The following is a 24,211-nucleotide window of genomic DNA, read 5'->3' on the forward strand; positions in this document are numbered from 1 at the left end:
TCAGATGCTGTATTCTGAGGAGGGGCCGGCGTCTTATGGCCACGTTCAGATGCTGTATTCTGAGGAGGGGCTGGCGTCTTAGGTCCACGGTCAGATGCTGTATGGTGAGGAGGGGCCGGCGTCTTACATCCACTACGCTGAGGAGGGGCCGGCGTCTTACGTCCACGGTCAGGCGCACTCTGTGCGGCTCTCTGCCATCTCAACAGCCAGGTCCCCAGCGTCTAGTGGGCTACCCCCCGCTGAGCATGAGGGGAACAAGTACCCGGCAGCCCCCGCGAGGCGGCCATGTCAGGCCCAGACTGCTCTCGGACGCTGGCCTCTTCTGAGGCCGAGGCACGGAGCACGCAGCTGGTGCCTCAGAGGGCCGGCCGGAGCAGCACGCATCTGCAGGCGTGCAGCCTCTCCCGGGACACAGGGCTGGCGGCTGGCCAGGGAAGGGCCTGGCGTCGCCATGACAGTGCCCGGGAGTCCTGAGACTGGCCGTTGGAAGACAGTGTGTTCGCAAGCGAGTCTTACGTACGTTCCCCGGGCTTGTAGGACACTGGGCGGTCTCTCGGGCAAGCCCCCGTAATTACCACTGAGGCGATAGCTACAATTATTGGCCCATGATTAGTGTCCTGGTAAAGATTGTAATCACGCAGTTTGCCTTGAACCCCCGGGGACTGGCCTACTTCTCTTCTCTCCTTAGCCACATGAATAAGCTTCCTGATTTATTACCATCTCCCATGGCTACGGTCTCTTAATTCTCGGTATCAGAATCAGGAAATACGGGAATGGGAGAATTGTGAGTGAGCGCTTCTCAAACAAAATGTCAACGTAGATTTCATACATTTCTCAAACAGAACCCAAACATTGAGCTTGAAGCAGATGCAAATAAGATAGTGAAGTGAGAAGAGTATTCATGGCGGGTGTCAGGCCTGGCATCCCATTAAGATGCCGCAGGGAGGGCTTCTTGTCGCTGCACTGCTCTCCACCTGCAGCCAGGAGCAGTCGCCTCTCCTTCCCATGAAGGTGTCTCTGCTCTCCCCAAACTCCAGTGTCTTCCTGCAAGCCATTCACTCTGCACACGATTCCAGAAGGTAGGGGTGAGATGTCCGCCATTCTAGGCCCTGCTCGGCCTAGGGCTGCACTACCATGGAGCACTCAGTAGTTACGTCGCATCAGATAGAAAAATGAGTTAAGAATGAAATTTGGTTGAAATTGCTGAACTAGAATGATCTCAAGAGCTCAATGGTTGGGGCTGGTGTGGCACAGCAGGTTAAGCTGCTACCCGTAACACCAGCGTCCCATATGAGCACTGGGTTGAGTCTTGGTGCTCCACTTCTGATCTAGCTCCCTGCTAATGTACCTGGGAAAGCAGAAAAAAAGGGCCCAAGAACTTGGGTCCCTGCACCCATGTGGGTGACCTAGATAGAGTTCCAGCTCCTGATTGGGCCTGGCCCAGCCCTGGCTGTTGTGGTCATCTGGGGAGTAAACCAGCAGATGGAAGAACTGACTCTTCCTCTCACCTTGCTGTCTGGAACTCTGCCTTTCAAATAAGTGAATCTTTTTTTTTAAGAGCTCAGTGGTTAACTGACTGTTGGAGACTTTTAGCTCTGCAACCTCCTTTTTGCCACATCTGCCGAGTGCTTTTGACTCTGAGATGCTGCCTGTCGTCCTGGGCTTTGTTCTGGCTTTGAAGACTTGGAGTTGATGTAGCACGGCTGACCAGCTGTCCGCTCGGGCTTGCACAGTTGCTGTGACAGGACCCAGCCTCTGCTGCTTCAGTTGCTCCACAACATGGAAGACGGCTGTTAAGAAGCTCATGTGCCTTCTCTTTCCCAGGGCCCCCACAGCGGTGTGCTGGGATGGGTTGTCACCACACCCTCACTGTACCGTGGGTGCTGTGGGCTGGTCTCTGAGACCGCAGAGGCAGAAGGGGACCACCCTGGGCCCTGGCTGCTGCCTACTGAAGCAGCAGCGTGGGTGTCATTTTCAAGGCCACATCCTTGCGCCATGGGTGGACTGGAAGCTTACTCTCAGCTCACAGAGTCAGCATGCATTTCTGGTTCTCAGTCTCATCTCCCCAGAACTGTGTTACTTGTTCTGCTTCAGCACCAGTGGGAGATTTCACCCTGATCCCGGCCGTAGATTGTCCTGTGAAACTCGCTTCTTCCAGCCATCCTGCCTGAAGTTGACTGAGCTCCTCCTAGTCCCCACTAGACTGCGCACTAGACTGTGCACTCAGGGTGGATCAGCCCTCTCCAGTATCTAAATCACTAGACTGCCATTGAACAGGACGAGTCTGAGGTGGACAGAGGTTTGGGGTCTCTCCCCTTTCTGATGGCTCGGAGGGTGGGTATCAAGCCATCCTCCTCCTCGTCACATGGGTACCTCTGTCCTTTTTATTGTTGATGTTGCAGTTACCTGTCAACTTGGTGACTTGAAGCGACAGCTGCCTCGCTGATGCTCACTGGTGATGAGTCGGGCATTTGGACAGGGCCCAGCAGGGTGGCTGCTCTCTGCTCCTCCATGTCTGGGGCCTCAGCTGGGAGGGCAGAAAGCCAAGGGTGACACAAAGGCCAGGGACAGACTCCTCTGGGGGCTTCCTGATGCCCACGTCTGCCGCTGCCCTGGGATCCCTCTAAGGCTAGGCTCAGCTGGGGCTGTCAACCCCAGGGCTGACACAGGGCATCTCCCGTGCCTCTGGTTTCTCCCAGCATGGGCTGGGTCTCTGAAGAATGGTCCCGAGAGAGAAAGTTCCAGAAGAGCCAGGGAAGCTGCATCGCTTTTCCTGGCCCAGCCAGAGGCGTCAGAGAGCGCTGCATTATTCAGTGGCTGATGCGGTCACCAGCCTGGCCAGACACAAGGCGGGGCTTCCTGCCCCATTTCTCAGTGGAGGTGGTATGAAAGAACTTAGGGTCGTCTTGTGTCCGTAAAGCCACACCTGACTGCCTTGTGCTGGGAACCTTGCAGATCTGTGTAGTCTCAGGACACAGGACTGGTTTTTGCTGGTTTCCTTCGGAGGGAAGCTGCCGTGAACACATGGAGGCGTTACTGGAGCGCTGCACCACAGAGAGAGCCTTTCCTTTAGTGTCAGTTTTGCAGAGGTGTTTTAAAACTTTTTAAAATGTTATTTGAGAGAGAAAGCAATCTTATCCACTGGTTCACTCCCCCAAATGTCCATAGTGGGTGGGAATGGGCTGATCAAAATCAGGACCTGGGAATTCCTGGTCTCCCACATGGCAGGGCCCCAGTACTTGAACCATCACTGCTGCCTCCCGAGGTGAGCATTAGCAGGGAGCTGGAGTCCCCTGCTGAGTTGGGGATTGAATCCCAACTCCATGTCTTATCTGCCAGGCCAAGAACGTGGAGAGGAGTCGACTGAGGGAGCACTGAGTGCACTGTGGTGCCGTGTGAGCGTCCCCACCGTAAGCCAGGCCCAGCGTTTCTGTGCCTTGTCACCGCCGGCTTCCTGAGTGGCTCAAGCCTCTGCTGAACACCCTCACTCACCCCCTCCTCACCGCGAGGCCGGGTTGAGGCCGAGGCAGCTGCAGGCCGGGTAGAAGAAATGCACTGCCCAGCTCAGGAGAGAGGTGAGGGCTCTCGTCCCCAGGCCCCTGGGGAACCCCTGCTTTCACGACTAATTCTGTGGTGTGGCCTCCACACGGCATAGCAGCTCATGAACCTACAGCCAGGAATGTGGGACACTGGGGAGAAACCTGAGGGCAGGTATCCATTCAGTACCTGCAGGTGGCATGGCAAGGTGACGGGACCGCCCAGACACATCCAGATTTCTACAACAGCTTGAGCTGGCAGCCATAGTACACATTCCATGTCTGGCCATAGCCTAGGTGGCAGCTCCAGGAGTCTGAGAGCCCTGGGAGCCGTCTGTTCGTACAGAAAACAACACTTCCTCCTCACCCCCTTCCCCAAGATCAGAGGGAATGATCCTGGCCTCTATGCTGGCAGTCCTGGCTTGGTAGGCTCCAGAAATGCGCATGGGTATGGTAAGAGCAAGTAAACAGAGGAGCCCCTGTTATTTCCCTTGGTGACTTTGCCACATCCAGGTCTTGATGCGGATGGGCGGTCTGCTTGAAGTGTTTGCCGGGAAGGCGTCTGCTCCAGGGAGCTATGAGACCAGCACGCAGGCTGGTACTCCAGGCACTCCTCTTAACAGAGCCAAGCTTCAGCAGACCATTTGAATTAACATTCTCCAGACAGGAGGTGGGAAACATGACTGGCTGGGAAGACCGTACCTGCGTAAGACAGGGGAAGGAACCCACATGGGGGTTGCATTGCACGGCACATTTTCAGGAAGCAAATCAATATGTAGCCCACAAGTGAGGCTCGAGCCACCAGCAGATGAAGCTAAAATGATCACACTGATGGCAGATGCGCCCAGAGGCCCTGTGGCTCTCCACAGTGCACTTTCGGGCAGCAGTTCCTGTGTACACGCAGGTGAATTTCCACGTCACAGCATCTAATTTATCTGCTGATTGCGGCACAGCAAATGCCAGTGACTCTGGTTTTGAGATCGATTCCAGGGGAAGAAGGTGGCTTCTGCAGGGCAAACAGTGAGGCGTGGAGACCCTCCAGGCACTCTCTACCCACCACATGTGGAGTGAGCTCAGACCACAGAGTCCAAGCAGGTGTCCATGTGGGCTTGCCAGGAGACCTGTGTCTGTCTCCCTGTGGCTATCTGGACTCACTGTAATCTCTTACTATGACTGCACAGCCTGTTGAGAACCCTTAGTGTATTCACACAGACACACACAAACATACAAACACAGACATGGACACATTTAAGGCTCATGGAGTTACAAGCTGGGATTATTTCCTGTTTGTAGCTAGTTCAGATGATTTGGTGCTACTGCAGATTTTTAAGAAGTGTTTATTATTTTCATAGTATTTGAAAAGGCGAGAAAGAGGGGGAGAGAGAGAGAGCGAGCGAGCGAGCAAGAGTGCTTCCATTTGCAGATTCACTCCTCAACTGCCTAAAGCAACCAGGGCTGGGCCAAGCCAACGCTAGAAGCTGGGAGCTTCATCTAGGTCTCCCAGGTGGGTGGCAGGAACCCATGAACTTGAGCCATCATCTGCTGCCTCCCAGGGTACACATGAGCAGGAAGCTAGAATCAGATGCAGAGCCAGGACTGGAACCCAGGGACTCTGATGTGGGACATGAACATCCCCAAAGACATCTTAACAGCTGCGCCACGTGTGTGTCCTAGGACTTCACGATTACTTTCTACACCAGGAATCTCTCTCTGACTTTTGGGAGCTGGTTCTCCACAGGAGGCTTCCCGCTCAGAGGGGAGTCTTTTTAAAGACTAGGCAGCAGGCACTCCCTGCAGAAGCAAAGCCGACTCAGCCTGGAGGCACAACGGTAGGGAGGCAAAGAGAGGTAGGGTTGTGAGGAGGGAAAGTGAGTGGAATAGGGAAGCAAAGAAATTAGAAAGTTCTGATAGCATCCTTTCAAAAAATGTCAAAATGATGATCTTTTCCTTTGAAATGAGCGAATGAACACACGTTTGAGCTTTCAATCAGGAAAATGCACAGAGCTTGAAGGGAAAGTGACACAAAGGCATTGAGAGGTAAAGTTGAGTGAAATGTCCCCAGTTAATTTAAATTCTCACACACCCTTGAAACCACTGGCAACCACAAGAAGCCTCACAGAGATGCACATTGGAGTATTTTTGCCTGGGTGTTGGGCCCATGGCTGATGTCTGTGACAGCTTTGAGCATGTTGATCTTAACACTGTTCTTGTGCTACCCATTAATAGCAACGTTTTCCCAATGCATTATGGGCCATGATGGTCCTAGTTCTACAGCCACTTGATTTCCTCAGATCTGGTGTTCCATGAACTACTTGGGGAGAGTCCTCTACTGCCCCCCAACCAGAGCTGGCATTGAAGGTGGCCCCTCCTTCCATGGTGGCCCCATCTGTGTCCTCCCAAGGCTGCCTTTGTTTGCAGTGCAAACAATGGGGAAATGGAAAGGAACAACCTGGAAACCACCATAAACTGAAAATATTTCAAAAAATACTCTTAAATGTGGTTTAAACTTGGGTTCCTAGAATAAAATAAAAATTGGGATGTAGCTAAGTGAGATGGGGGTGGGTGGGTGGATCTTGTTTCAGCCCTGGGACTGGTTTCCGGGGAAGCTGGACATCCTCTCTCTCTCAGCCTTCGCCTTATTTGAGGAAGCAGAGCTGACGTCTGACGGAGAGCCTGGCTGCTCCTGTAGGATGCTTTAGGGTGCGAACCTCGGTCTTTGTGATTTGCAGTCAGTGTAGTTCTCTGAAACGTCTGGTTTCTTCCCTCACAGTGCACCAGAACCCTGAGTAAAATCAGTCCTAGCATTCTTGGGTGACCCCTGCCTGAACTGGAGCCGTCTGGAAGAGGGGTACTGAGTAGAATACTTGGTTCAAGAGTCCACTTGGCAACGGCTGTGGGTGGGAAGAGAGGTGCCTGCTGAATTGCTCGGCCTCTGTACTCAGGAACTGGAGACTCCATGATGAGGCATCCTGCAGAAGGGCAGAAGCCGGCCCAGTCCTCACAGGCGTGCTGAGCACCGTGGGGGATGGCCGGCTGCTGTCTTCCCTGTCTTCCATCCCAGGAGTGCTCCTGCCACAGGCAAGAGGCTCTTCAGGCAGCCTGATGGGGTGTCATTTCTCAAAGGACACCCACGTTACAGAAGCCAAGCCTGGGCTGGAAATGGGTGCAGAGTTTGTAGTTTAGGGCTGGCACTGGGCACTGAGGAGTAAGCCACCACCTGAAACATTAGCATATGGGTGCATTTCGAATCCCAGCTGCTCCACTTCCTATCCAGCTCCCTGCAAACGCAACTGGGAAAGCAGTAGAAGATGGCTCAAATACCTTGTGCCTTGCCAGCCTGCCTCGCCCCGAACCAGTGGATGGAAGATATTATCTCTCCACCCCCGGCCCCGATGTGGCCTTTGAAATAAGTAAATCTTTCAAAAGAGGGTTCATAAGTCAAAGTTCACCTGGATCACGTGTAGACTCACAACCTAGCGTGGCCAGTGCCATGTCTCCTGGGAGATTCATGTTTTTGCTCTGAGCAAACATCTGTGATGGGGACTTGCACATTATTTTTCTTAGTTACTCTCTAGTCTCCTTAAAAGCTTAAAGAGCCTGGATCTAGAGTTTGCCTCATTTGCTATTTGACGAGTGGTTCAGCTGGTGTTTGCTGTGTTAGGGCAGGGTTGGATGGAGAAGAAAGTGCATTTTCCAAGAGATCACCATGCTATCAAGGTGGGGAAAGGAGGTTCAGACTTGAGCGCACAGCTGCTCTTAATGCAAACCAGTCTGGGGAATTATTGGTTCCTTGTGAAGCTTCAGGAGGAAGAAATGGCTTCTGATGCTGGGCACCTAGCACATTGGTTAAGACACCACTGGGATGCCTGCATCCTATATCAGGATGCCTGAGTTCAAGTCCTGGCTCTTCCTGGTTCCAGCTTCCTGCTAATGCACATCCTGGAGAGAGGCAAAAAGTGATGGATAATACCAGGATCCCTGCCCCCCACATAGGAGACCTGGACTGAGTTCTGTGCTCTTGGCTTTGGCCTGGCCAAGCCCTGGCTATTGTGTGTTGTGGTCATTAGGGGAGTGAACTCTCAGTTGGGAGAGTCAGTCTGTCCCTCTCTCTCTCTGTAAGTGTGTGTATGTGTCTGCCTTCCCAATATTAAATTAAAATTTTTTTAAAGTTTCTGGTAGTTCTAGGTGAGATAATAGGGATGAGTTTAATAACACTTTTTTTGCACAGATGAAAACTCCCAGAATCTTTGCATTCAGCATTTGAGGAAGTGAAGACAGTGATAGGCACCCAGGAGACAGAGAATTCAGACTATCACTGATGGTGTTGTGGAGGCTAGAAACAGTGGAAATCAGGCCTGTTCTTCACAAACACACACAGCCAAGTTCATGACTGTCTAGCATGGACTACCTATTCTAGTTACCTTCCGAGAGGCTGGAGTTATGCAACAGAAAGTAAAATAGGGATTAAAAATACATAGTTAAAATAATTAAGGAAAAGTATTGTGAGGGCTAATCTTGGAGATGGTATAAGGTGCGTGGCACAGTGTCTGATCACAGTAACTGCACACATGAACCATTGCTAGTATATGATAACCACTGTAAATGAGATACACACAGAATGAGACTGCTGTTCATTATTGCAACTCCTTTTAAGAGGAAAATACATCACAGACAGACTCATGAGGTGCTAAATTAAAATCTGCTTTTGGACTTGGAGAACTTAAAAGTCCCCATGTTCAAGTCTAAATTCAGCTCACAAAGTATTCAGTGACTTCCCTAACACAATCACACATTACCTTAAGTCCTTGATTCCTCTCTCTCTCCCCATGGAGGTGGCCAGGCAGGTGGGCTGGTCACCTGCAGAGCTGTCAGTGTCAGGGTCTCTAACTCCAACCCTATGATCCTGACTCCTGAACTCAGCACTTTTGTTTCAGACCAGGTTCTCTGCCTTGCACCTGTCTGTCCCAGACTGTTTCTACAACAGTGATTTAAATATGGTCCAAGAGGGAAGCTGCTCTGCTCAAGTGTGGCTTCCCCATCCTGGTCTGAGAAAGATGCTCTCACAGGCTGTCACCTGCAAGTCAAGTCTCTGGTGCTCTTTCACCCTTGGAAGAATGCATGAGGCTCAGAGTCTGAACCTCCAGCATTTGAAATATGGGGACCCTGTTTGAAGGGTGGGTCAGCCCAGGGCTGCAGTCCTAGATGTTATAATACTCCAGTATTTATCTAGAGCCCAGCAGTACAGATGTCAGCATTTGTTAAAGGTGTGGACTGGCTGGTGTGTGTGTGTGTGTGTGTGTGTGTGTGTAGCTGAACAATTGCGTTTGCCTTAGTCTGTGAAGATGGGTATTCTGGGATGGGTGTTATGTACAACAGCTGATACATCTGCTGGGGATGCCACAGCCTATATCAGAGTGCCTGGCTTGCACTCCTCCTCCCACTTCCCTTCCAGCTTACTGCAGGCAGTGAGTAACTTGAGTGACGACTCAAGTACTTGAATTTCTGCCACTCACATAAGAGACCAGATGGAGTTCCTGGTCCTCGCTGTGTCCTGGCCCAGCCCTGGCTATTGTAGGCATCTGGGGACTGAACCAGTGGATGGAAGATCTTTGCCTGTGTGCCAGTCTCTCTCCATTGTCTTTCAAATAAAAAATCTTTTTTTTTTAAGGAGTATTTATTTATGCCTAAGTTTGTGTCTTAATAAACTTCTGCTAACAGTAAATATTCAGCAAAGCTGAGTGCCTAATACATAGTAGCCACTTTAACAATAATTATTCATATAAACATTGTTGCTGTTGGACAGTATCCTCTTGCTGTTTATATCTTAATTCCTTAAACTAACATCCTTATTCCTTTCATGTCAGCTTTAAATGTCAGCTTTCTTTTGCTCTGATCCAAAAACCCAGTGGAATTGCAAAAATCCCTTTCAGAGCAGAGAAGGAGACTCTGCCGTTGGCCTTGAGCTCACCTCTGGCATTTTCTTCTGCTGGAGCAAAAAGGGACAGCACAGAGCCAGGCTCCTGCAGGACGTGTCTGGACTTGCTCCCACATTACCTCTTTCTTCCCATTAACAATCACCCTGCTCCCCTCTGGAGAGACACTTCCTCTAAGTGCTGGAAAAATGCATTAGGAAAAAAAAAAACCAGCTTGCTCTGCTCTCCCGCCTCTCTGGAGCACATAGCACAGGCGCAGATGAAAGCCTGGGTCAGTACAAAGGCAACAAAGGCCTCCTTCCCCACAGGGACACCTCTGCCAAGCCCTCCACATTCCAGGGGCTCCTCCCCCACCCCTCCCTGGGAGTTAGCAGCAGGTGCATGCCACAGGAGCAGCAGGGAGGGCTCTGGGCCTGAGCAGCAGGCTGGCTGTGGGAGAGGCCTTCTAGGGGGCAGTGAATGGGCAGCCTGGGCCAGTGGCTGAGGCATTGGTCCCTGTGGGAAGCACACGGCTGGGAGCTGCAGCTGCAGCCTCACCCTTTCTGGGCAGTGAGGACGTGTCCTTGTCTTGGCTTCTTTGCCTTGTGCTGATGTCAGCACCTCCTTGTCCTCTGTCCAAGCTGGGTTTTCGCCATCCTGCCCTCTGCTGAGTCCCTGATTCTGAGTCCCAGGCAATGTGAGGCTGGCCCTCTGCTCTCTGCTCCTCAGGGGCCCTTCCTTGTCCCCAACACTGCAGCCCTAGAGGTCAGAGCAAGCAGTTCACCTGGCAGAGAGGGCCCTGTGAAAAGCAGAGCAGGTACCGCAGCTGGAAGTGTGGGCTGCTGCCAGCCTCTCTGGCTCTGTCAGGGTGGGCTCCAGGCACTGGACCTGCCATTCACCCCTCAGGACCAGGACAGGAAGTGTGTGGAGCTGTCAGGTCCCAGCAGGCGCAGCTGCTCACTTGGTCGCTGCTGTGTAGAAAACAACAGCTTGCAACTCGGTGTTGCAGACCTCTTTAATGAATATCTTCTTAATTGTTGAGCAATTGAAAGCCTTTGGCCTGGAGAGAGGCCTGTGGATGGGCACTGGAGTGGGACCCTGTGCGGCCCCTGGGTCTCTGCAGGCCTGTTTATCTCTGCTTCCTGTCTTGTGGCTGAATCAGACACCCTGAGCTGAGCACGTGGGCTGCAAAGCTGGGCTGAGGGAGCAGCTGAGCGAGTATGCAGGGCGGAGACCTACAGAGGAAGGTGGGAGCCTGGGACTGGGAGCAGCAACCTGCACTGCAGTTTCTCCCAAGGGCAGCGGGGGCTGGGGAAGCCTAAGGGAGGACCTTCTCACCCCAGAACATTTGCTCTCAAGGTTTAGAACTGCCTCCTTCATGTCTGCTCATTCCCTTTGAGAATTCTGACCTGGAAGCATCAGTCTGAGGTTCTGAGACAAGGGAAAACGAGGGTCCTGTATCAGAGAGCCTGGCTTTGAGTCCCAGCAGGGCTTCTGTCTCCAGCTTCCTATAATGCATACCCTGGGAGGGAGCAGGTGATGGCCCAAGTGCTTAGGTCCCTGCTGCATGGAGTTCCAGTCTCCTGGCTTTAGCCTGGCCCAGCCCTTGCTGCTGCAGGTATTTGGGTAGTGAACCAGTGAATGAAAGATCTCTCTCTCTCTCTCTCTCTCTCTCTCTCTCTTGCTCTCCTTTGCAAATAAAATGAAAATTAATACATTAAGTAAAGCACAAGTATATGTTCTCTGCAAGAAACCCACATTAAAATTGAATAAATATAAAATGGTAGAGAATGGTAGACCATGCAGACAGTAATCAATAGAAGGCTGCAGTGGAAATATTGATGCGCATGAAATGCTTTAAAGAACAGGGACTTTTTTTTAAAAGATTTATTTGAAAGGCAGTTACAGAGAAAAAGACACACACAGACAGAGAGACAGAAATAGAGATGAAGAGGTCTCCATGTTTTGGTTTGCTCCCCAAATGGTTGGGGCTGAGCCAGGCAGGAGCCTGGAACTCTGACCTGGTTTCCTAGGTAGGTTGCGGAGACCCCAGCACTTGATCCACCTTCTACTGCATTCCCAGGTGCATTAGCAGGGCGCTGGATCAGAAGTGGAGTGACCAGGATGTGAGCTGGCACTCACATGGAATGTCAGCATGGCATTTGGCAGCTTAATATCCTGAGAAACAGTGCCAGGCCCAGAACATGGACAGAGAGCAGCAGTCCACATTGCTAAAACATCGTCACTCTGTGCATCAAATGGCGGGGTTGTGGGAAAGAGAAGCAAATCTCAACAGAACTGAAAAGAAAAGCAGACAAATTGATAAGTACATATGGGGATTATAGCATTCTTGTTTGGTAACAGGACAGAGAAAATCAGTTAAGGGATGGAAAACTTATCTCGCTTTGCCAACCAGCTTGGCCCAATTGAAATTTTTATCAAGTTCTTCCCACTGACAGAAGGATATACATTTTCTCAAGTGCACCTGGGACATTTACCATGATTGGCTAAATGCTGGGCCACAAAATTTCTCAATAAATTTGAAAGCATTGAAATGATTCTCAAATGATCTCACTGGAATTAAATTAGGAATCTATATCACAAAGATATGTAAAATGTTCAGAAATTAAGCAACAAGCTTCCAAAGAATGTGTGAGTCAAAGATGAGATGACAAAAGAAGATAGACAACATTTTAAATTACGCTGAAATAAAAGCACACCATAGGAAATTGCGGATGCAACCAAGGCAGTGTTTAGAGAAAGATTAAAGCTTTAGATGCTGATCTAGAAAGGAAGAAGGACCACAGATCAATGATGGAAGCTTGCAGGGTAATATTCTTGAAAAAGAGCAAATTGGACCCAGGGCTGACAGAGGAAATAAAATTATAAAGAGAACAGACGATGCCAATGAAAAAACAAATGACACTCAGAGATAGTTCTTTATAAAAAAATCAATGAGTGATAAACCACTACCTTGTCTCGTCGAGATAAAAGGAAAATTAACAGTATTGTGTGTGAAAAAACGGGATGTCACTCTAGATATTACAGACATTTGAAGACTAACGAGGGGATTTTACACACAAATGTGGCCAAAAACTTGATCTGGGCAGGAAAACCACAACAGTGGGCCAAACCTGGTGCCACCTGTTTGGATAAATAAAGTTTTATTGGAGCACAGCTTCTGCCATTATTTCTGTATCTGCCTGCTTTTGTGCCATGGTATCAGGTTTGACTAGTTGCATGAGAAACCCTAAAATATTTAATATCTATCTGTCCCTTTATAGGGAAAAATTGCCAACTCTCAACAAAGATGAAATGGAAAAATTTTTTGAAAAATACAAATGATCAACACTGATGAAAAAGAAATGGGAAAGTCTGAATGCCCTAATATCTATTCAGTAAATTAAAATAATAGTTAAAAGTTCCACAAGATAAATTCCAGGCCAAGATGACGTTGCTGGTGGAATCTATGAAAAATATTTAAGAGAGGGACTGGTGCCTACAATGCTGGCGTCCCATATGGGCCTTCAACTCCTGGCTGCTCTATTTCCCATCCAGCTTCCTGCTAGTGCACCTGTAACTCACAGGGAAAGCAGCAGAAGATGGCCTAAGTGCACGCGTCCCTCTCACCCACCTGGTAGACCTAGATGAAGCTCCCGGCTTCTGCCTTTGGCCTAGCTCAGCCCCAGTGCTGCGGCCTTTTGGGGAGTGAACCAATAGGTGGAAGATCTCTCTCTGTCGCTCCCTCTCTGTAACTCTGCCTTTCAAATAAATAAATCTTTTTTTTTTTTAATTTAAAAGAGAAATAGCAAATCTTACATAAAATTCAGAAAATAGAAGAAGAGCCATTTCCAAACTTATTTAATGCATTCAAAATTGCCCTTCATTACAAAAATAGATAATTAGAAGAAAAGAGAACTAGAAGTCGGCATTGTAACAGTGGACAGAGCCTTCGCCTGCAACGTCGGCATCCCATATGGGTGCCGGTTGGAGTCCCAGCTGCAGTACTTCCAGTCCTGCTCCCTGCTAATGGCCTTGGGAAAGCAGCAGAGGATGGCACAAGTGCTTGGCCCCTGCACCCCTGGGGAGACCTGAAAGAAGCTTCTGTCTGCTGACTTTGGCCCAGCACTTGCCATTGTGGCCATCTGGAGAGAGAGCCAGCAGATGGAAGATCTGTCTCTCCCTCTCTCCCTGCAGACTCTGCCTTTCAAATAAATAAGTAAATATTTTTTAAAGAGAGAACTGCAGGTCAGTTCTCTCATAACTGTACATGCAAAAATCCCTAAAAGCTATTATGACGTAGAGGTGGCCATGCGTCCTAGCAGTGAAGGTGCCAGCTGAGAGAGCTGTGCTGCACATCAGAGCGCGTGAGTTCAGTTCCCAGTGCCAGCTCCTGACACTGGCCGCCACCAGTGTGGGCGCTGGGAGGCAGTGGTGATGGCTCACGTACTTTGGTCCTTGCCACCCATGTGGAAGACTGGAATCTACCAAGTATATGCTAGAATTAGAAGATGTATTATGCATGTTTATAGAATATAAATTCTATATAAAAATTATTGTGATGCAGTAGCAATTGTTTAAAAAGTGGAAATTAAAGTAAAAGTACCATTATAGTAATAATCAAAATATGGGACACTGAGACAATGAAACAAATATACTTAAGACCTACAGACTAAATAACACAAACAGACCTGAAAGCAGTTACATAAAACAACTAAATAAATGAAGTTATACACCATACTCATGAATTGGAGGATTGAACTTTGTTAAGACAGTTCTCTTCTTACTAACCTTTAGACTCAGCGCAAACCTAACAAAAATCCCAGCTGGAAAGCTGGTTTAAGTAGTTATACTAGAAAAACAAAGAAAAAGGCTGATTTTTTTTAAAGTAAAAAGAATAAAGTTGGAGAATTACTGAGAAATCCTGTGAGGCCACCATGAATGAGCCGGTGAGAACGGACATGGGATTGTGAGCGGAACAGGAGGTGCCGAGCCACGTCCACCCTGCACACTTGGTCCTCCCAGTGCTCATGGCTGGAAGGTCTGGATGTACACGAAGGGAAGGGAATCGCAGTCCCTGACTCAGGTCGTACCTCAGATTCACTGGAGACGAAGTATTGTGACCACGTGACAGGCAAGGCCAGAAGTGTCCACTGCCCTTAACAAACAGGCTGCTGACCACTGATCTAGAAGAAACCTAGAAGACTTAGGAGAAATAAGGAAATATTTCCTAGACAAGACACAAAAGGCCCTCACTGTAAAGGAAAAAGGTAAATATGTTCATGGATTTCATTAAAATTTTAAAAATTTGTTGTTCAAAAGACACCTTTAAGAAGATGAAACGGCAAGGGTATAACCGGGGAACCTGCACTGTGTGCACCTGACGGAGAGCTTGTGCTCGCGATGTGTGGTGCTGGTTCAACGCAGTAGCAACAAGACATGCAGTCAGATTTAGATGTGGCCAAAAACGAGGACAGGTGCTTCCCAAAGAGAAATGGCCAAGGACTCGTGGGAGAGGATCAGCATTGTTAGTGACAGTAACAATGCCATGTGACTACAAACCCAATAGAATGGCTATTCCAAATGTTGTCGGGGTGTGCAGCAGCAGGAGCACCCATGCACTGACAGTGGGGATTTAAACTGGTCAAGGGGTGGACTTACTGCACAGTGGGTTAGGCCACCACTTGTAAGGCCAGCATCCCATTTCCGGGTGCTAGTTTGAGTCCTGGCTGCTCTACTTTCAATACAGCACCTTGCTAATGTTCCTGAAAAGGTAGCAGATGATGGCCCAAGTGCTTGTTCCCCTGCCACCCACATGGGAGATCCAGATGGGTTCCTGGCTTCTGGTTTCTACCTGGTCCAGCTCTAGCCATTGTGGCCATTTATGGAAGATCTGTCCCTATTTCTGTGCCTTTCAAATAAATAAATCTTTAAAAATAAGATGGTTGAACAATTTTAGGTTTTGAGTCCAAGCTCTGCCCCGAATTCCAGAGTTTCTTGGCAATACACACCCTGGGGGGCAGCAGGTGATGGCTCAAGCTTGTGGATCCCTGCCACTCATGTGGGGGACCTGGATTAAGTTCCAGGCTCCTGGCTCTGGCCTGGTGCTGCCCTGGCTATTGGAGGCATTTGAATAGTGAACCTCGGAGCCAATGCTGTGGCGTAGTGGGTAAAGCCGCCACCTGCAGTGCCGGCATCCTATATGGGCGCCGGTTTGAGTTCCAGCTATTCCTCTTCTGATCCAGCTCTCTGCTACGGCCTGGGAAAGCAGTGGAAGATGGCCCATGTCCTTGGGCCTCTGCACCCATGTGGAAGACCCAGAGGAAGCTCCTGGCTCCTGGCTTCCGATTGGTGCAGCTCTAGCTGTTGTGGCCAATTGGGGAGTGAACCAGTGGATGGAAGACCTCTCTCTCACTCTCTGCCTCTCCTTCTTTCTGTGTAACTCTGACTTTCAAATAAATAAATAAATCTTAAAAAAAGAGTGAATCTGTAAGTGGAAGATCTGTCTTTCAAATGAAAAAAAAAAAGTAGGCTTTCTTTAAAAAAAATGAAAATGCATGACAGTGTGGATGGATCCCAGAAACCTTGTGGTGAATGAGGAAAGCACGGTGCTTACACACATGCCCTACACAATTCAGTTCCTGAGCTTCTTCCCAAAGCCAACTATTCTGTGGGACAGTATGGCAGTGGGCACCTGGAGCTGGGCTATAGGTTGGGTGGGAGTGCCTTCAGGGGACCAGCAGGACCAGTTCCTGCTGGAAGATTGGACGTGGCTTAGCTGGGGAGTTGGGTGCATGGACGTTGTCCAAATGTGTTGAACTGTGCTTATCTCGTAGAACATATTTTACAGTGCTGTGTGTCCTCCTTATGGTAGGCAACCTCCACAGTACTGCTTTGTAAGTGTCCTTGCGATGGATTCGTCTTGTGAGCGTCTCCTGGCCCCCTTTGTTCCTACACCTGGTGACCTGGGGGAGGGAGGCCTATGGCAGCCTCCCTCCTGGTCAGGGATGCTCGGCTCCTATCCCTGGCTTCATGGCCACCGTGTGGGATGACACCTTCTTACTCATGCTGTCCCCAGATGCAGAACTCCACAGTACACGTTCCGGGTCTTGCCGAGAGAATCTCTGCTTGAACCTCTGCCATGCCCCATTGGCACCGTGCTCCGAAGACACAGAAATGGTTCTTTTTCCCTGTTGTCTCCAAACAAAAGCCTGTGGGCATTAGGACAGTAGTTTGGGCTCTTCTGTCACGGTGGCTGAACCCGTATTTGTGAAGTCCCTGCCTGCTCTGGGTCCGGCATTCTGGATACTCCACAGCTCCCAGACCTGGGAGCCTACGTCCCAGATTGCACCCTGAGTGGGAGACAGGGTGTAAGCAGATAGCCGCTGCGAGACAGTGCGTGGAGGCACGAGCTGAATGCCAGGGTGTGCTCTATGTTCTGAGGGTGAGAGGGGCTGGGAGAACTGGACAGACGTCCCCTGTCAGGAAATCGGGGACATCTGTGTGAAGGAGATGAGATTAAAGCAAGCTCCAGGCAGCCCCAGGCCCTGTCAGAGCTTTCCCTGGAACTGTCATTCTGTCTCTCCCAGGCTGTCTTCTCCAGAACCCCCAGGGAAAAGGGGGAGGAAGCTGGCTGCACTGTGCCCCCCGAGGTAGCCAGCTGAAGAGCAGTGGGCCCCTGTGGGTTGTAGAGCTAGGGTCTTGGTGGGAGCTGGGCGAGCGCTGTGTGTGTCACCTCCATTCCCACTTTGTTTCTCTGCAGCTGAGGATGCCAGGGGACAAGACCCCGAGTGCTGCAGGCCCAAGTGTGCATCTGGAGGGAAGCAGAGGAACCCTGGAGAGACAGCGTGGTCTGTGAGCGAGAGCAGCCGAGGGCACGTGTCACGTCCAGCCTTGTGCCTCCGGGACTGTCAGCTTTGTGTTGCTAACAAGTGAGATGAAACAGCTCTGAAAAGGCAAAATACAATTGCCCAAGGACATCTGCTTAACAGGAGTACCCCAGGGCCGACTTCTCCTATAAATCATCGTCGCACTGATGCTGGCCACCCTACGAGGGGACAGTTAGGGCCAGGGGGACATTTTCCGTGAACAACACGCCTCATCTTCACTCAGTTGTGGGGCCTTGGGTGGCTGAACACAGTCGCCAGTGTTCTCACCAGGGCTCACCTTGGACAGCGAGATGATCCTGAAGAGCATGGCTGTTGTCTGTCCCTGCTTCCCCAGAGCCGCCTGCGGCAGACTGAGCTCGGCGTCCACCTAGAAGCAGGTGATGGAGCAGTCCTCTCTAGTTCATCAGCGCATCTCATTTTGTCTGGAGTTGAGCTGTGTATTGGGCTCCACAGTAGCTGCGCAACCAGCTCTATAGGATGGTGGAGGGACTGTCAGGTAGTGACCGATACAGATGTGCACGCTCAGATTCTCTCTTCCTCTCTTTCTCTTTCCCTCCCGTCCTCCCGTCCTCCCGTCCTCCCGTCCTCCCGTCCTCCCGTCCTCCCTCCCTCCCTCCCTCCCTCCCTCCCTCCCTCCCTCCCTCCCTCCCTTCCTTCCTTCCTTCCTTCCTTCCTTCCTTCCTTCCTTCCTTCCTTCCTTTCAAAATCAGAGTTACACAGAGAGAGGAGAAGCGGGGGGGGGGGGGGGGGAGGTCTTCCATCCACTGATTCACAACCCAATTGGCTGCAATGGCCGGGGCTGCACTGATCTGGAGCCAGGAGCTTCCTCTGGGTCTCCCACGTGGGTGCAGGGGTCCAAGGACTTGAGCCATCTTCTACTGCTTTCCCAGGCCACAGCACAGAGCTGGATTGGAAGAGGAGCAGCGGGGACTTGAATGGGCACCCATATGGGATGCCGGCACTGCAGGTGGCAGCTCTACCTGCTACGCCCAGCACCGGCCCCTGCTGATTTTCTGAGTAAAGGATAGACGAAGCTGACCTGGGTGTTCCTCTTCCTCCTGCTCTCCCCTTCTTACTGCCTGCAGTGTGGATTCCACAGCTACAGATCTGTGGGCCATTCTGCGACAGTGGAAAGTAAGGTTTGCATCATTCGTTCATTCATTACTGGAAAGACAGACACAGAATGGGGCCTAGCAGGCAGCTGCAGGCTGGAGATCCTGAGGCAGAGGAAAAGGAGGGGGAGGAGGACAGAGACTGTGGCACTGTGCTCCCACAGCAGGGGATACGTGTCGCGAACCCCAGGTTCTGTGTCGAGTCCACACTACTCTGCAGCTGAGGATCTGGGTGCTGCCCAGGCCATCCGAGGTGGCAGAGAATCCAGCACCCAGCCCTGGGGCTAGGAGGAGGGGCCCCTCCACAGCTGCAGGGGGGATTGCCGTTCAGGAGGCTGGCAGCGGCCGAGGTCCAGCCCCGAGTCCCGCGGGCCTCTCCTGTTTGGTTGTGTGGTGTGTGGGAACCCGTCTCCCCCAAACCTAGCCCTGGGCAGAGGCCATTCATTGTGCTTCCCAGACACAGTGGAAGGAACGTGGGTGGGAGTCGCTGCTCACGTCTGCCGAGGGAGAGGCTTCTCTCCAGACTTTTTCCTAGTGGAGGAGCTGCTGAAGTAACTCCTTGTGTCTTCCCTTCTTGTGTGAATCCCTGGTGAAACACGGGCCCCTGGAGCCGGGAGGGAGAGGGAGGAGGCCTCTGTGGGCATCACTGCGGTCACTGTCAGGGGGTCCTGACCTCTAGCTCCTCCTGCAGGTACCTGCATCAGAGACTAGGGATGCCTCCGTGACTGGGCGTCGGCCACCTGTACAACCTGATGTCCCAGAAGAAGCCCTCCCCGGCAGGTGAGCCCCGCACGGGTGCTTGGGAGGAGGTGTGCATCAAAGCTGTGTGTTCACAGGGTGGCGGTGTTGCCTGCGGGGGGCACCGTCCTGCACATGAAGAGCTGCTGCAGGAGAAGGTGCCACTTTGCATCACCTCAGCTCGTGGCAGGCGGGTGTGCAGACAGGCGAGCGGAGGACTGCCTGGGAGTCTCCTAGAAACGCACTCAGTCCAGAAGTGTGGCGAAATGATGGTTTTGTCTTCTGCCCGGAGCAGACCTAGGGGAGCCTGGGCCCCGATACAGCCCTGACATCCGCCCCCAGAACCCACTGCGCCTGGGGCTGCAGCACACGGCTGTGCTCTGGGTCTGGGGCACAGCAGATGCTTTGTTGGGGGGAAGAATGGCAGCCCTGTGAGGCTCGCTGGTGACAGCCGTGTCTGCCCGAGAGCCACTTCGGCCAGGACGGGCGTCCAGTTTGATGGATGGGGTCCCTGCATGAGCCGTGCACCCCAGGGCTGGACGGGGGCCCTCCGGGGTCACAGGCGATCGCTCTGCCCAGAGGCATCTCTGCCCCGCTGAGGCTCACCGCTGGCTGGGCTGTCTCAGCAGGGGTCTCTGCCAGCCTGTAACGGGTTAGACGCAGGGATGGTTTTCAGGGGTGGCCTTGTTTCCTGGACAGCGTCTCTGTAGCAGTGGTCATGGCAGCTGGGTGGGGACACAGTGGTGACTCTGCATCTAAGAGCTCCGTTTCAGATGCATTGCCTGTGGCACTGGGCTGGGGGACAGTTCTACAGGAGCTTCTGCCTACCCATGGACAAGTGTGACAAATCGTCCTGATGAGGCCGCCATCGCAATGGGCGCTTTGATCTGCTCTTTGCTGGCACTTCCAGGCCTTCAAAAGGGCCCCTCCTGCCCACTCCTGGCCCCCAGCCCAGCTCCCTGTGGTTGTCTGTGGAGGCCACAGGCCTGGAGGCCCGTAGAGCCTGCCACAGAGGGGCCACGCCCTGGGGGTGTGCATATCAGACTCTGAGCAGGAGGCTACCTGAGGCTGAGGTTTTACCTCTGTACCTGAAGAAATAAAGAAGCAAAGTGCTGGGAAGATGTGGTCACCCTCCAGGATTCCTTATTTTAAATTTATACAAACAATTTGTTTATGGTCCCTTTTTTTGAAAAGCACAGAGAAATACAGGCAGAATTTCCATTCACTGGTTCTCTCCCCCACATGCCTGCAAGAGCTGGGGCTGGCCCAGACCAAATCCAGGAGCCAGGGCGTGCATCTGGGTCTCTACATGGGCAGCAGGGCTCCATGTACTTGAGCCATCATCTTCAGTCTTCCCAGAGAGCCGGATCGAGCAGAGGAGCAGGGACTCAAACTTAGGCACCCGAGATGGGAGGCAGGCATCCCAAGCAGCATCATGAGCGCTGCATCAAGGGCGTGCCCCACACGCTGCGATTCTAAGGAGAGACCTGGAAGGTGGGAGGGGAGGCTTGGTTCACATGACTTCCTCTGCAGAGAGATCTTGACACTGAAGCATCCATAGAACTGGCAGTCTAACCACGTGGCTGATGCCACTCTGATAAGGAAGCGGGTGAGGCCAGGACCTCATCTGGCCACACGTCCCGCCTGTCTGACGGTAGCACCAGGAGATGGGCAGCACTCAAAAGCAGATGTGCCAGGGATCTCTGGAGGAGATGTGTGTGACACATGCATGTATGGATGGTACATGTATGTAAGTGTGTACCTGCCCGTGTGTGTGCCTGTGGTAGGACATGTTCCATGCAGCTGGCTCCCAGAATAAGGGGCCTAGCATGTTTGAGTCTGTGGGGCAAGCTGGCAGTTGGGGACAGTTCCAAGACAGGGATTCCTCCCCAGAGAACCTCAGCATTGCCTTCAGGGCCTTGACTAGCTGGGAGCAGCCCCGCCTGGCCCGACTGTCCCCTCACTGCGTGCGGCGCATCGCAGATGTCATCCACACCGCTGGCTCCAGCGCTGGGTTTTCTGCCCCTGTCGTGTCTTCCGAGGGGATCCAGTGCTGCACCATGGTCCTGGCTGTTGGGTGGTACAGGTCAGGGTGGTGCGCCTTCCAGGGAAGCCACAGGTGGCGCGCACAGAGCCCACGGGGGCTGCTGGGCTGGAGGGCGAGTCACCGTGGGTGGCAGTGTCAGCAGTAAATGACAGCAGCATCCGTGAAGGGAAGCGCCTTTGAACAGAAGAGCACAAACAGGCTTCCTGGTGACCACCCGCCCACAGCAGGCCAGACACACTGCGTCTCCCTCGGGAGCAGGGGCTCAGTGTTCGTGACCCCTGGAAGCAGCCACCAGGCCCTGAGGGTCCATGCGGTGAATTCCAGAGCAGCTCTGGCTCTCCTGCTGGAGAGGGAGGCCTCGAGGCACACAGCAGTGATGGGGCTGGGAGCTGAGCCCATGTGCAGGTTCCACTCTGTGCCCCAACTCCGCCCCACCCCTCTGCCTGGACAGCCCTTCTCACGTGCTGCTGCCATTCACCCACGTGTCTGTTCCCCTTCCCACCTGCGCTTGTCTCTGGATCATGCTCTTTTTTTTTTTTTTAAAGAATTATTTTATTTATTTGAAGGACAGAGTTACAGAGAGAGGTAGAGCCAGAGAGAGAGAGAGTCTTCCATTCCTCTGGTTCTCTTCCCAAATGACCACAATGGCCAGAGCTGAGCTGATCCGAAGCCAGAGCCAGGAGATTCTCCCAGGTCTCCCATGTGGGTGCAGGGGGCCAAAGACTTGGGCCATCTTCTACTGCTTTCCCAGGCCATAGCAGAGAGCTGGATCAGAAGAGGAGCATCTGGGACTCAAACCAGTGCCCAAATGGGACGCCGGCACTGCAGGCTGGGGCTTTACCCTGCTACAACATAGCGCTGGCCCCACTGGATCCTGATCTTACTGTTGGTTGGGCCTTAGTTTATGCTTGCTTTGTGTCTTTCAAGGCATCTGGGAAGGAGTAGACAGTAGGAGGACGCTGAAGCAGTGGGACTGTGGAAGCTGTGCAGGCAGCTCGGGGCCTTTCTGAGGGTTCCGGGTTCCGTGCTGAGTCAGAGAGGGAGGCACAGGCACGTGGCTGAACTGGGGGGGTTGGTCAGAGCCCCAGGAGGCTGGTTATGGGTTTTAGTGTGAAGTTCCACAGTATGCTTATATTTGTACGTAACTTACTTTTCTTTGCGTGTAATTTGAGTTTTTAAAAACTACATAATTTATTTGTAAGGCAGACTTACAGAGAGGGAGGGAGAGTCAGAGAAAGAGAGAGAGACAAAGAAAGATCTTCCATCTGCTGGTTCACTCCCTAAATGGCCACAACGACCTGTGTTGGGCCAGGCTGAAGCCAGAAGCCTGGAACTCCATCCTGGTCTCTCACGTGGGTGGCAGGAGCCCTAGCATGTGGGCCACAGCCTGGCGCTTTCCCAGACACATCAGCAGGGAACTGGATTGAACGTGGAGTAGCCGGGACTCGAACCAGCACCCATATGGGATGCTTGTGTCACAGGCACCACAACGCCAGCCCCTACAACCTAAGTTTTAGCAGTCACTTTCCGTCTTTCCTTTTCTGTTCTTCTGAATTACACAAACCAGACTAAATACAGCAAGACGTGGCGCTTTGCAAGCATTTGCCTGCACTGTGAGTGCGGCCCCGTGCCGAGGGCCTGCCTCTGAGGGTGTCACTGTGTTGAGCGTGCCCATGGGAACACTGCTTTGCTGGAGCTGTGCTGATATTTCAGAGGCGGGGAATGGATGGCCTACTTCAGGAGAGGCCGACGACCAGGACTTAGTGATTGCAAAGGAAGTGTGAGGAGGCTGCGTACGATTCCAGAGGACAGCACTGTGGTTTCTTTGAGGTGGATGGAACTTTTCCCAGTTGTCCGGTGCACAGCCCGAGCATCTGACAGGTAGACCCCAGGTGGCGTCCGTACCTACACTCTGTTTTTTAGCACTGAAGGGGAAATCCTGAAGTGGGAGATGGCGTCAGATTGTCCCATCACGAAAAGGACAAAGGCTAACTGTTTTCCTTGCTCAGCAAAACTGTCAACCAGAGTGAAGGTATTTCTTTCTTTTTTTTTTTTTTTTAAGATTCACTTATTTATTTGAAAGTCAGTTACACACACACACACACACACACACAGAGAGAGAGAGAGAGAGAGGTCTTTCATCCGCTGATTCACTCCCCAACTGGCCGCAACAGCTGGAGCTGCACCAATCTGAAGCCAGGAGCCAGGAGCTTCTTCCCAGTCTCCCTTGCAGGTGCAGGAGCCGAAGGACTTGGGCCATCTTCTACTGCTTTTCCAGGCCATAGCAGAGAGCTGGATCAGAAGAGGAGCAGCCAGTGCTAGAACCGGCGCCCATATGGGATGCAGCCACACAGGCCAGGGCGTTAACCCCACTGCGCCACAGCGCTGGCCCCGCGAATGTATTTCTAATTCCCACAACACACGCCTAAGGTATTGATGTTGGTGTTAAAGTGAAAAGGTCGCATGCTAGAGTCTCCAAAGTGCTAAGAGCACTGGTGTGAGGTCAGGAACCAGGCAGAGAAACAAGCTTGCCACGGCCGCAGCCCGTTCAGGGTGCCACGCCCAGCCCTTGGTGAACACGTTGAGGACTTCAGAAACCTTGTCTCCTGGCAGAGGGGCGGAGTATCTGCTGATTCCACCGTCAGCGGCCCGGGACTCAGGGCTGAGGGTGGGACTCCCAGCTGTGGTGGGCACTTGTCCTTCCCACTGACTGCTGAAACCAGCGTGCACATGGCGCCAGGAGGGCCGCGTGCCCGGCCGTGCTTTCCTCCACGGGATTTCTTTTCTGTTCTCCGTGGCTTTGAGTGGCTCCCAGTGCTGCACGAGCGTGGAGCGCAGACCCCACCGGAGGCTCTGCTCCATGGCTGCAGCCTGGCCGGAGAGGAAATACCAGAAACCGCGAGGGAACCTCTCTGCCCACGCCGCCGGGGACCCCAGGAGCCGTTCTCACAAGTTCCAACGCAGAAGAGGACGCCTC

At 52.1% G+C, this 24,211-nt stretch overlaps 1 long non-coding RNA gene across 6 annotated transcripts in view; it reads left to right on the forward strand.

Moving 5' to 3' along the window:
* The window catches only part of LOC103352362 (uncharacterized), a 184,022-nt gene that overhangs the window by 55,782 nt on the left and 104,029 nt on the right, over positions 1 to 24,211 (forward strand). For 3 of the 6 annotated variants that reach the window (XR_016219947.1, XR_016219950.1, XR_016219946.1), the window contains 2 exons: positions 17,211 to 17,714; positions 19,141 to 19,229. This is a non-coding gene — a long non-coding RNA (uncharacterized LOC103352362). Of the gene's footprint in view, positions 1 to 13,381; positions 14,719 to 17,210; positions 17,834 to 19,140; positions 19,230 to 24,211 lie in introns of those variants that run through there. The other 3 variants (XR_016219948.1, XR_016219951.1, XR_016219952.1) reach the window with 2 other exon arrangements.

This window comes from Oryctolagus cuniculus, chromosome 13, assembly GCF_051225735.1.
Source record: "Oryctolagus cuniculus isolate XC-2025 breed Fujian yellow rabbit chromosome 13, ASM5122573v1, whole genome shotgun sequence".
Classification (NCBI taxonomy): Eukaryota; Metazoa; Chordata; class Mammalia; order Lagomorpha; family Leporidae; genus Oryctolagus; species Oryctolagus cuniculus.